Raw genomic sequence first — 12500 nt, forward strand, 5'->3', positions numbered from 1 at the left:
AAAAGATATACAGTGGATACGGAAACACGACTAGACCAGACGAGTGTAGCTTAGCACACACACACACACACACACACACACACACAGAACCATTAGCCAGTGACCTGTATATTTAGGAATTCACAAACCCGTGGATGGCAACACTGGGCGGGTTCATATTCTCACACAAACAGTTCGAAGCCTCATGCAGGAATGCAGAGCGAGACATCGAGTGCGTGCTGCGGGGAATGGCGGGTGGCGGGTGGCGGCAGGCGAGAGCAGAAGCGAGAGACAAGACACGCTTGAGCGCAACAGTTAGAGTAGCAGTGGTAACCCAACACCTCGCCGACCGCCACCACCACAACCCACAGCTAGTAAGGGAAGAAGAACACCAGCAACGTTTGTACTGTGAGTCATTCAAGGCTGCGTTAAGGTTTCACTCTTCAGACGACAGATGGCGCGTGTGTTTCAGTGTGTGGGTGTTGTGTTGGTGGTGTGCTGACCGTGACGTGTTTTGCGTGTGTCTGTGTGTGTCTTATGTGTGTCAGCGTAACCAAAACAAGGCTGCTGCTGTGGGGGGTGCGCTGTTGTTTCTGGTGTGTGTGTGTGTGTGTGTGTGTGTGTGTGTGTCAGCGTAACCAAAACAAGGCTGCTGCTGTGAAAGTTTGCTGTTGTTTCTGGTCTTGCAGTCTTTCTGGCTGTCCTTGCTCACCCAGTAGTTCAGGTGAGCGCCTCGTGATGTCTAGACTAACAGCACAGTAACAGGCCATGGTGTGCCGCCTCGCCTCACTATCACTCAATCCCTTCACGGAATTTTTTTATTTTTTTATTTATTTATACCATGTGGGCTTTTCACAGGAATTCATGGGCTAAAGGCGGTAATTTTTGGGGTACCTCCTATCTGAAAGCCCACCCGCTAGGAAACCGTTGCCCCGAGTGAGGAAGCCCAACCTACACTCGGACCGTGGACAGGATTCGAACTCCTCGGAACCCAAAGCACGCATGGTTCCACTGTACCACGGCTGCCATTCATACTATTAACGCCTTCATTACAGTGACGCATTTCTACCATGAGTTTTAGGTACGATCAGACGATTTTATTTACATTAGGAAGGGTCTATAGAAGTCAGATGATTAATGACCAGAGTCTTCATGATCTTTTCCCGCGCATGAGTTTCTGAAGCTGTTTAAAATCGCCAAATAGTAAGCAGATTGAATATAAAGCGTCATGATACTCAAGGGGTTGAGAACAATGTATGGAGTCTTCTCAAGCATCCACAAGAAACATATAAAAGGAATGGAATTATTTTTACCTATATAAGTACTAGATAAAATAGCAATAGACATGAGGGGTAAGGAGAGAGAGAGAGAGAGTGTATAGTTTGTCAGATTTGGCTTTATATCTCGCGTTTGTATAAGGAGGAGGAGGGATGAAGAAGGAAAGATGAAGGAGAGAGAGAGGCGGTGGTGGTTGTAGTAATAGAAAGAAAAAGTGGAAAAAAAACGAGAAAGAATAATACAAAACAACAAAAAAAAAATCGGAATAAAAAGACACAAAAATAAAAAGAAGAAAACTGAAATAGGAAAACAAAGAAAAGAGAGACGTGGAAAGAAACAGCGAAGGAAAATGAGAATATAGTTAGTCAGGTTTTGGCGCGTGTGTTCCGTGCAGCTCCGATTGCTATTGTGTGTGTGTGTGTGTGTGTGTGTGTGTGTGTGGTGAGTCACGGCAATAAGCGGGATGTCCAGAGGGAATGAGCGGCACCATTGGAGTGACGGGGTGTCATGATACGCCCTCACACTCCACGCATCCTTCTCCTCCTCCTCCTCCTCCTCCTCCTCCTCCTCCTCCTCCCTCCTTTTTTCTTCTTTTTTTTTCTTCATTTTTTCTTCGCCTTTTTTTTCTATTTTTTTTCTTTCTTCGTTTTTCTTTTTTTTCTTTCTTTGATGTCTTCTTTTCTTACTTGTCTTTCCTTCTTTTTTTTTCCTCCCTTTTTTTGTATTTTTTCTTTAACTTTCATCTTTTTCCATTTTTTATTTCTTGTTTGCTTTCCTCAGTTCTATTTCCGTTTTTATTTTCCTTATTTTCCTTTCTCTTGTCTTCTTTTTTATTTTTATTTCTTTTCTCTCCTCCTCCACTTTATTTCCTTTTTATTTCCTTTTTTTCCTCTTCTTTTTTCGCGTTCCTCTTTCTTTCTCTTTTTCTTTTTTTCACGTTCTGGTTTTTTTCTTTCCTTTACTTTTTTTCACATTTTTACCTCTTTTTTTTCTATTTTACACATTTGTCTCCCAATGTCTCTCACACATCTAATATCCTTCCTTCCCTTCATCGTCTCTTCCAGTCACCTCCTGCCTCTGTACATTTCCACCCAACTCGTGCATCTTCATTCGTCGATTCAGTGGCCAGTGCAATAGTGTAGCACTGAAACGTACTCCAAAACTCTTTCACTCCGCACCTCCACAACTTTCCAAAGGCACGAATTAAAGACACACGGGTTTTCAAGGATGTTTTTTTTTGTGATTCTAGCGACAGATTAACAGGATTTCTACATTGTTACCAGGGAAAGCATTAGAAAACCCGCCCAATCATCTCAGTGGGCTTTGGAAGATTGTAATGAGAGAGAGAGAGAGAGAGAGAGAGAGAGAGCAAAGCGTTTCAGAATAGTGGCCTTTTTGATAAGCTACGCAAGTTTTTAAGGGCATTTTTTACTGTTTTAGTGACAAATTAACAAAGAGAGAGAGAGAGAGAGAGAGAGAGAGAGAGAGAGAGAGAGAAACAGTTAAGAGTAGTTTTTTTTTTTTTTAACCCCTTCAGTTCTACGACGTATTTTCATATTTATTCTGGTTACTATTTTGGCGATTTTAAACAGCTTCAGAAACTCATGTGTGGATTAAAATAGTGAAGACCCTGGCCATTAATCTTTCGACCTCCATAGACGCTTCCTAATGTAAATAGAAATCGTCTAATCACACCCAAAAATAATGGTAAGAATGTGGCTCAGTATTGAAGGAGTTTATACGTAAGCAAGTTTGAAAGACGTTTTTTATGATCTACTGACAAATTAACAACATACCTTCATTATTACCAGGAAAAGGCACTCTAGACGACCCAGGTACTCACTCATCTGTGGAGCCTTGGAAAATTATCGTACTGAGAGATAGAGAGAGAGGAAACCGTTTTAGAATACCATCCTTTATAATACGTATGCAAGTTTTAAGGACGTTTTTTATGGTTCTACTGACAAATTAACAACGTACCTACATTATTACCAGGAAAAGGCACTCTAGACGACTCAGGTACTCATCTCTGGAGCCTTGGAAAATTATCGTAGTGAGAGAGAAGAAACCGTTTAAGAATACAGTCCTTTATAATACGTATGCAAGTTTTAAGGACGTTTTTATGGTTCTACTGGCAAATTAACAACATACCTACATTATTACCAAGAAAAAAAAAAAACCATCTCTGGGTCCTTTGAAAATAACTGTGGTGAGAGCAAAACGTTTTACACGACGGACACTTATGTAATCCTTCTGACTTGACTCTCTACCCGTCTTGGCGCCACTCACGATAAGGAAAAGCCTGGGGAGGAGGGAGGGCAAGGAGGAGGAGGAGGAGGAGGAGGAGGAGGAGGATGTGAAGGAAAATGGAGAGGTGGAGAAACATTACACGACGATAGACAAACAGTGTGATGGTTGAGGTGGTGGAGAAGGATTAAAAAGAAAGATTAGAAAAGAAAGTAAGGAAGATTTAGGAGAAGAATGAAGGAAGGAGGGAAGATATGAAGGGCAGTGAGGAAGATATGAAGGAGGGCAGTGAGGACGACATGGAAAATGAAGAAGGGAGGAGGGAGAAAAAGGAGGAGGAGGAGGAGGAGGAGGATGTGAAGGAAAATGGAGGAGAGGTGGAGAAGCATAACACGACGATGAATAAATAGTGTGATGATGAAAGAGTAAATAGAGATAGAAAAGGAATAAAGAGGAATATCAAAAAAGAAAGTAAGAAGGATTTAGGAGAAGAATGAAGGAGGACAGTGAGGGAGAGATGAAGGAGGAAGAAGAGGAAGAGATGGAGAATGAAGAAAGGAAAAGGTGGAAGTAGAGAAGGAAGGAAAGGTAGACATGGAAAAAATGGAGAAAACAAAAAGAGGAAGCAAAAGAGAAGAGACAGATGAGGAAGAAGAAAAAAAAAGACAGGAGAAAAAAGAAAATAGAGACAAAGTGAAACAAGCAAAAGATAATAAATAGAAAAATAAAGGAAGAGGAGGAAGATAAGCAAGAGGAGGAGAAGGAGGCCAAGGAGGAGGAGGAGTATCAGTAGAAGTAAGAAGAAGAAGAAGAAGAAGAAGAAGAAGAAGAAGAAGAAGAAGAAGAAGAAGAAGAAGAAGAAGAGGAGGAGGAGGAGGAGGAGGAGGAGGAGGAGGAGGAGGAGGAGGAGGAGAAGAAGAGTAGGAAGAGGAGAGAAACTATATTACTGTTATGCCGAGGGAGGGAGGACGTGAGGAGCTAAATCCGGATTCCTTTGACCCAATAAAGTGTTACGTGTGTGTGTGTGTGTGTGTGTGTGTGTGTGTGTGTGTGTGTGTGTGTGTGTGTGTGTGTGTGTGTGTGTGTGTGTGTGTGTGTGTGTGTGTGTGTGTGTGTGTGTGTGTGTGTGTGTAATCCGTCTTGGTGAGTGTAGTAATACAGTAGAGAGAGAGAGAGAGAGAGAGAGAGAGAGAGAGAGAGAGAAAGAAAATAAGGGAAGTTGCAAGAGGTCATAAGGTATACACGTGGCAAGCCCTGTATATATGAGAGAGAGAGAGAGAGAGAGAGAGAGAGAGAGAGAGATCTTTAATACTCCCTCCCCAGTTACAATGTTCCTATTTTTTTTTTTTTTTTATAGACGCGATGCACAGACAGACCAGTGAACAAACAAGAAGTCACAGGAAGCGTGAGAAACAATTAATCAAGTGTGGAATTGTTTGTGCTGGGACGGACGCCTTGATCCCTCCCCGATGCCCTGACGAGTCGACACAAACCGCGAGCCTCTCAAAATAGGAGAGTAAACAGGAAAAGGTTCTCAGGAAAGCGTTGTGGCTGTTCATCAGGTTCAAGGTTCTTCTTTGCCGTATTTAGAGTCACTCAGAAATGAATGATAATGTAGAAATGTTTAATCTGTCACTGGGACTGTAAAAAAAAAAAAAAAAAAATCACCTTAAAAAATCTGTCACTTCAACTAGAGCAGGGATTCTCAACCAGGGCAAACTCTCATGGGATTCACAAGAACATTTCCAGGGCTATTTAGATGCTTGATCTGATTCTGTCCTTTTTATATATATATAAATTTTTTTTATACCATGTGGGCTTTTCACGGGATTTATGGGCTAAAGGGTATACTTTTTGTGGTACCTCCTATCTCAAAGCACACCCACTAGTAAACCGTTGCCCCGAGTGAGGAAGCCCAACCTACACTCGGACCGTGGACAGGATTCAAACCCGTGCGCTTAGAGACCCCTCGGACCCCAAAGCACGCATGCTGTACCATTCCATATTGAGTGAGTGTCAGTCATTAAACTAACATTCCAGGCTTACCTCGATGGCTGATCTGTTCATATCCTTTGCAGTACCATTCCATATTGACATTCTGTTCGATGTCAGATTACTGGTGGTTCGGGTAAATGGTCTTATAATTCAGGTTAGTTCGTAGCGAGACAAAGTTTGAGAACCCTTGAACTAGAGCCTTGGGAAAGTAGTGGAGATGCACCAGTAAGTGTTTGAGACTATGCTAGTGTCGTGTTCCTGCCATCATAATGCTCCATCATCGAGTGGGCGTGGTGGCGAGGCAGCGATGTGAGAGTTAAGCTTAAAAGGCAAGAATATTTCCTCGCCATAACAGTAACACGATACATCTGTGCTCTGGGAAATCATTGTTCTCTCTCTCTCTCTCTCTCTCTCTCTCTCTCTCTCTCTCTCTCTCTCTCTCTCTCTCTCTCTCTCTCTCTCTCTCTCTCTCTCTCTCTCTCACTTACGCTTTAGTTAATTTATTTTTATTTATTTATTATTCGTTATTGTTTTTTTTTTCCTCACTGTTCAAACGTGACACAGTTTCATTCTCGTAGTCAGTCTTCATTGAACGCCCGCTCACCAGGATCTCGTTTCTTTTCTTTTTTCTGTACAAGCGATATTTTTTTTTATTTTCACCCTTACCGTTTTTTTTTTTTTCCTGTCTTATTTGCACCCTTACCGTTTTTTTTTATCACTCTTCAAAACCGTAACCTTTTTTTTTTTTTTTTGCCGTCATCAGTCCAGCCATGATTTTTTTTTTAAATGTGACAGAGTATTTTTTTTTTTTTTCTATTGATTTGATATTTAACTCTCAAATGATCGAATTTTATGTATTTATATCTATTTGTTTGTTTATTTACATATCAATTTATTCTTTATTTTTCTGTTTATTTATTTATTCATGTGTGTACCTATTTATTCTTTACTTTTTCAGAATGCGGCGCTGTTCTGTTTGGTCCCGTCCGTGGTTGTCACTTCCAAAACATGTCACTCAACCAGTCAACATCATGGTGAGTGTGAATCATTGACTGTGATTTTGTTTTTTTTTTTTCTAGTTTTATTTCATTGTGCACTGCCATGTTTGTCTCTGTGCTGCATCTCCCAAATCATCATCATTCTCAATACCACCACCACCACCACCACGACCTTCACCACCACCACCAACAACACCACTGCCACCTCCAACACCACTGCCACCAAACTTCCTCTTCTCATTCATCAACAGCTGGTGTGTATGAGGCAATACTTCTAATTTCAACTCCCATAGCCACATTTCCCCGCTTACATATAAAAAAAATAGATAATAATAAATAGATGAATTAATTAATGAAGTGAAATGAAATAATTTGTCTTGAAATTAGCTAGCGTATTGACCACATGATTACTAAGTCTGGTTTTCCTCTTGTCCTCTCCAGACTTCCTTCAGAATTTATTATTTTTCATCCTGTCAATTCTGTCTCACTACTTGTCCTTCACTCCTCTCCTGTACCAAATCTTCTCTATGTTCTCAAGGGTATTCATCTTCATTAGTACTCCTCCTCCTCCTCCTCCTCCTCCTCCTCCTCCTCTTCCTCTTCTTCTTCCTCTTCGTCTTCCTCTTCGTCTTCCTCTTCCTCCTCCTCCTCCTCCTCCTCCTCCTCCTCCTCCTCCTCCTCCTCCTCCTCCTCCTCCTCCTCCTCCTCCTGCCCCCATCGCGTCCCCAAGTTCCTGGCAATCTCTTCTCTGAACCTAAACTTATCTGTACAGAAAGTGGTGCACAAGATAGTAATTAGCATGGTGTGGCAAGGGAGCGTAAAAGTGCCATGGAGGAATTAGCAAAACATGATTGAGTGTCACTCCTATCGTTGGTGGTGACAGCTGGTATCTTGAAGCGCTTTGTTCTCTCGTTACGACTGTTTTCAGAAGCCACAGAGATGATAGCTCGGGTTTTCATGAGTGTTTTAACCATTGTTGATGCTGAATTTTCTTTTTTTTAACTTTCAGTAGAGTCACGAAAGCACTCGTGAGGAGCCTACTAACGTCGACTATAGAGCACGTTAAACTATCTCTAGAACCTTGAAGAACTCACTAACTCTAGAACCTTGAAGAACCCCTTAACTTTAAAACCTTGAAGAACCCACTAACTCTAGAACCTTGAAGAACCCACTGACTCTAGAATCTTGAAGAACCCACTAACTCTTGAACCTTGAAGAACCCACTGACTCTAGAATCTTGAAGAACCCACTAACTCTTGAACCTTGAAGAACCCACTAACTCTTGAACCTTGAAGAACCCACTAACTCTAGAACCTTGAAGAACCCACTAACTCTTGAACCTTGAAGAACCCACTAACTAGAACCTTGAAGAACCCACTAACTCTAGAACCTTGAAGAACCCACTAACTCTTGAACCTTGAAGAACCCACTAACTCTAGAACCTTAAAGAACCCACTAACTGGAACCTTGAAGAACCTACTAACTCTAGAACCTTAAAGAACCCACTAACTCTTGAACCTTGAAGAACCCACTAACTCTAGAACCTTAAAGAACCCACTAACTAGAACCTTAAAGAACCCACTAACTCTAGAACCTTGAAGAACCCACTAACTCTTGAACCTTGAAGAACCCACTAACTCTAGAACCTTGAAGAACCCACTAACTCTAGAACCTTGAAGAACCCACTAACTCTAGAACCTTAAAGAACCCACTAACTCTAGAACCTTGAAAAACCCACTAACTCTAGAACCTTGAATAACCCACGAACGTCGACCAGAGCAAGTTAAACTACCTCTAAAATCATTAAAATATCCTTGAAAATACCAGTGACTTCTACTAAAGTTTGTCAAATACCTTTAAGCATCAAGTACTCCCTCTAAATTACTGCTTGATTATAGAAGGACTGACGAAAATGTAAATCAAATCGTATGGTCATACCCAGAACACATAGTAAAAATGCGTCCCAGTACTGAAGAGGTCAAGAGTAAATCTAGGCTCACACGGAGGAATGTTTGAGAAAAAAATGCGGTTTCAGGATCTTTTCAGGAGGGAGATTTACCGGAAGTGGAGTGGAGTGAGAGAGAGAGAGAGAGAGAGAGAGAGAGAGAGAGAGAGAGAGAGAGAGAGAGAGAGGGCGAGGGGAGAGGAAAGCTTTGAGTGGCGGGGAGGCATGCTGTGCTTTGGTGTGTGTGTGTGTGTGTGTGTGTGTGTGTGTGTGTGTGTGTGTGTTTTCTTTCTCTCCCCGTACTTTTAAGGTTTTGCTGTGCTGCCCTCTGTGTAAATAAGAGAGAGAGAGAGAGAGAGAGAGAGAGAGACAGACAGACAGACAGACAGACAGACAGACAGACAGACAGACAGACAGACAGACAGACAGACAGACAGACAGACACAGACAGACAGACAGACAGACAGACAGACAGACAGACAGACAGACAGACAGACAGACAGACAGACAGACAGACAGACAGACAGACAGACAAATAAGATAATGTGAACAAGAGAAGCATATCACACGAAACGAGAGAGAGAGAGAGAGAGAGAGAGAGAGAGAGAGAGAGAGAGAGAGAGACAGACAGAAACGTAAAATCAATGACATACAACGCCCCTTCAAAGGACGCTTCCCTAACGAGCTGTGACGGCCCCGGGTCCACACAGGCCAGTCTCAGCTTGCCCACCTGTAAGTCGTACCCTGCTCACAGGTAACCCCTAACTAACAACCAAACCCCTTGCCGCCGCGCACAGATAGGCCTCCAATCTTGCCTTACCTTAAGATATTTGACCTTGGATATCTATTACTTGTACCTCAGATGCATTTTTACCTATATCTCAGGTGTCCTTTACCTATATAATGCAGCTGTTTTGTTTTTTTACCTATATTGCAGCTGTTCTTACCTATGGGGCAGCTGATTTTAGCTTTGTTTTATCTATGCTGTTGTTTTTATATTTTTATCTATATTCCAGCTGTTTTGATCTATTCTGCAGCTGTTTTATCTACTCTGGTGCTGTTTTTATGTATACTGCAGCTGGTTTTACCTTTTTTCTATAGTGCAGGTGTTTGATCTGTATTGCTGTTGTTTTTATCTATTCTGCTGCTGTTTTTATCTTTATTTCAGATGTTTTTACCTCTACTGCAGCTGTTTTACCTATAATGCAGCTGTTTTTTTACGTTTTTACCTATACTGCAGCTGCTTTTACCTTTATTGCAGCTGTTTTGATTTTTTTACCTTTACTGCAGCTGTTTTTTTTTTATCTATTCTGCAGCTGCGTTTATCTATAATGCAGCTCTTTTTTACGTTTTTACCTATACTGCAGCTGTTTTTATCTATTCTGCTGCTGTTTTTGTCTTTTTACCTATAATGCAGCTGTTTTTACCTTTACTGCAGCTGTTTTTAAATCTACTGCAGCTGTTTTTAACTTTACTGCAGCTGCTTTTATCTTTACTGCAGCTGTTTTTAACTTTTACTGCTGCTGTTTTTATCTTTTTACCAATACTGTAGGTGTTTTGTTTTTACCTATACTGCAGCTGCTTTTACCTTTTTTTACGTATACTGCAGCTGTTTTTTACCTTTTTTTTCCTATACTGCAGCTGTTTTTATCTAGTCTCCTACTGCTTTCATCTATTCCCCTGATGTTTTTACGTTTATTTCATCTATCTTTACCTACACTTCAGCTGTTTTTTTCCAATACTGCAGCTGTTTATATCTATGCTGCAGTTGTTTTCACCTATACCACATGTTTTTCACCTGTATAGCACTGTGGTCTAATGAAACTTCAGGCTTTGACGTGTTTCAGGTGATTTGAACTATGTAGAGATGTGTTGTGGTTAATTTCACCTTCAGTTTTTATGTACTGTACAAAAACCTACCTACTGGTTTTTTTTTTTTTTGTCTTTTTTTTTTCTAGTCTTTATCTTCTAGTTGGTTGTCAAGCAGTCCAACCCAACGCTCAATCAATCCAGTGTAACCCAGCTGCACCCCATCCTAACCCAACCAATCTAACTTAACCTAACTAAACCCAACCAACCCAGGCCAAACCCAACTCAATTCAAGCGAACCCAAGTCACAACGCCCCCACCCATCCACTTCACCACGGCCAGTCTTATCACATCCTCTCTGATTTCCCTAACAAAGGCAACCAAGTAACCCCGTGGCATGTCGTGATGTACAGTACTAACAGGGGCGGGGCAGGGGCGGGGCAGGGGGTACGTGAAGGGAGAGGGCCAGGAAGGGGAGGGAAGCAGGGAGGATGAAGAACTTGAGGGAGGAAAAAGGGACCCGTTATGTAGGACGGAAGGAGGGTGAGGAAGGAAAGGAAGGGAGGGAAGGGAGATGTAGTGGTGGTGATGTACGCACGTGAGGGGCGGCAAGTGGTGGTGATGGGTGGCAGGGGTGAGAGAGAGAGAGAGAGAGAGAGAGAGAGAGAGAGAGAGAGAGAGAGAGAGAGTGTGTATAAGTACGTGTGTGTGTACTAAAATTCGTTATCTTCCCTTGGTGGTGGCAGTGTTATCAGGGCCTTGGAGAAGCGGGGCACAACTCCTTCAGGGAAATACACACACACACACACACACACACACACACACAAGCACAACACAGGCTGCCGGGGTATTGGTATTAGTATTGGTTCGTGTGCCGCGGGACAGTTGTGGAGCGGCACGCAAAGGTCGCATTCCACCCAACCACCGCGATGATCAATTACCACAGCAATACACGCAACATTGCACCGAGACCGAAGCACAGATGGTTGGCAGCGGCGAGGCAAACCTAAACAAAGGAACATAAATGAAAGAACAGACCGCAACACCTTTACATTGGAGCTAACGAGGCTGTCTGTGTGACTACTCTACCACTGCAGGCTTTATGAGTTGAGGGCTTAAGACATTAACCCCTTCATTACTGGGACGCATTTTTACCTTCAGTTTTGTGTGCGATTAGACGATTTTATTGACATTAGGAAGGGTCTATGGAGGTCAGATGATTAATGGCCACAGTCGTCACTATTTTAATCCCCCACGTTTGAGCTATATAGAATCACCAAATAGTGCAGAATGGATATAGAAACGCATCATGGTACTAAACGGTTAAGGACATTGAGGTTCAAGATGGAAAACACAGAAAACACACAGAGAAAGGCAAAGATGTGATACGAAAGGTTGAGAGAGAGAAATGCTGGTATCTTATATAATGAAAAGAAAGAAAAAAATACAATAAGGTTCAAGGAAGGAAAATAAGAAGAAAAATAGGTTCAGGGAAGGAAAATAAGAAAATATACACATAGACAAAGTGAAAGATGTGATAGGAAAGGTTGAAAGAGAGAGAGAGAGAGAGAGAGAGAGAGAGAGAGAGAGAGAGAGAGAGAGAGAGAACAGACAGACAGACACAGACAGAACGGTGTATACCAAACCCGACCACGACCCGTATACACTTCTGATGATCCATGGTAGCGAAGTCAACCAAATAAACACATTATCTTGTTGACACCAGACACCGCGATCTTACCCACCGGCGTTTGACCGCAGATGGAAAGATTGCAATGTGTGTATGTGAACCAAACTAACACGTGAGCGAATCCCGGTATACAAACAGTAAATCACAGAATATTTCCTATGAAAGTTGTGTATCGTCCCTGTCTACCCTGAAAGAACCCCAATACATGCACCAAACTTGTACATGGGAGAACCATAAGAACCATCGCGCAGAACTGATGCATCCCCAGCAATTAGACTCGTGCATTGTAATCCCAGTGATGAGACACAAATTAAAAATGACAAACACAGACTTGAGACCCAGAAGGAGAAAGACAGGTGCCATGTTTTGGGTGGTTGGTGATGAATATTTCCTTACTGGGAAGAACCTTAGAGAGAGAGAGAGAGAGAGAGAGAGAGAGAGAGAGAGAGAGAGAGAGAGCCGAGGTGTCAGAGGTGAGCGAGGGAAGTAAAGCCTTAATGATTCTGGTGTTGAGTTATGGTACAGCAGGTGACCATTCCTCCTCCTCCTCCTCCTCCTC

At 42.2% G+C, this 12500-nt stretch overlaps 1 protein-coding gene across 1 annotated transcript in view; it reads right to left on the reverse strand.

The window, feature by feature from the left end:
• The window catches only part of LOC123505104 (signal peptide, CUB and EGF-like domain-containing protein 1), a 26098-nt gene that overhangs the window by 12412 nt on the left and 1186 nt on the right, over nt 1-12500 (reverse strand). The gene's annotated exons all lie outside the window — the stretch shown is intronic.

Source organism: Portunus trituberculatus, chromosome 17 (assembly GCF_017591435.1).
Source record: "Portunus trituberculatus isolate SZX2019 chromosome 17, ASM1759143v1, whole genome shotgun sequence".
In the NCBI taxonomy this organism is placed as follows: Eukaryota; Metazoa; Arthropoda; class Malacostraca; order Decapoda; family Portunidae; genus Portunus; species Portunus trituberculatus.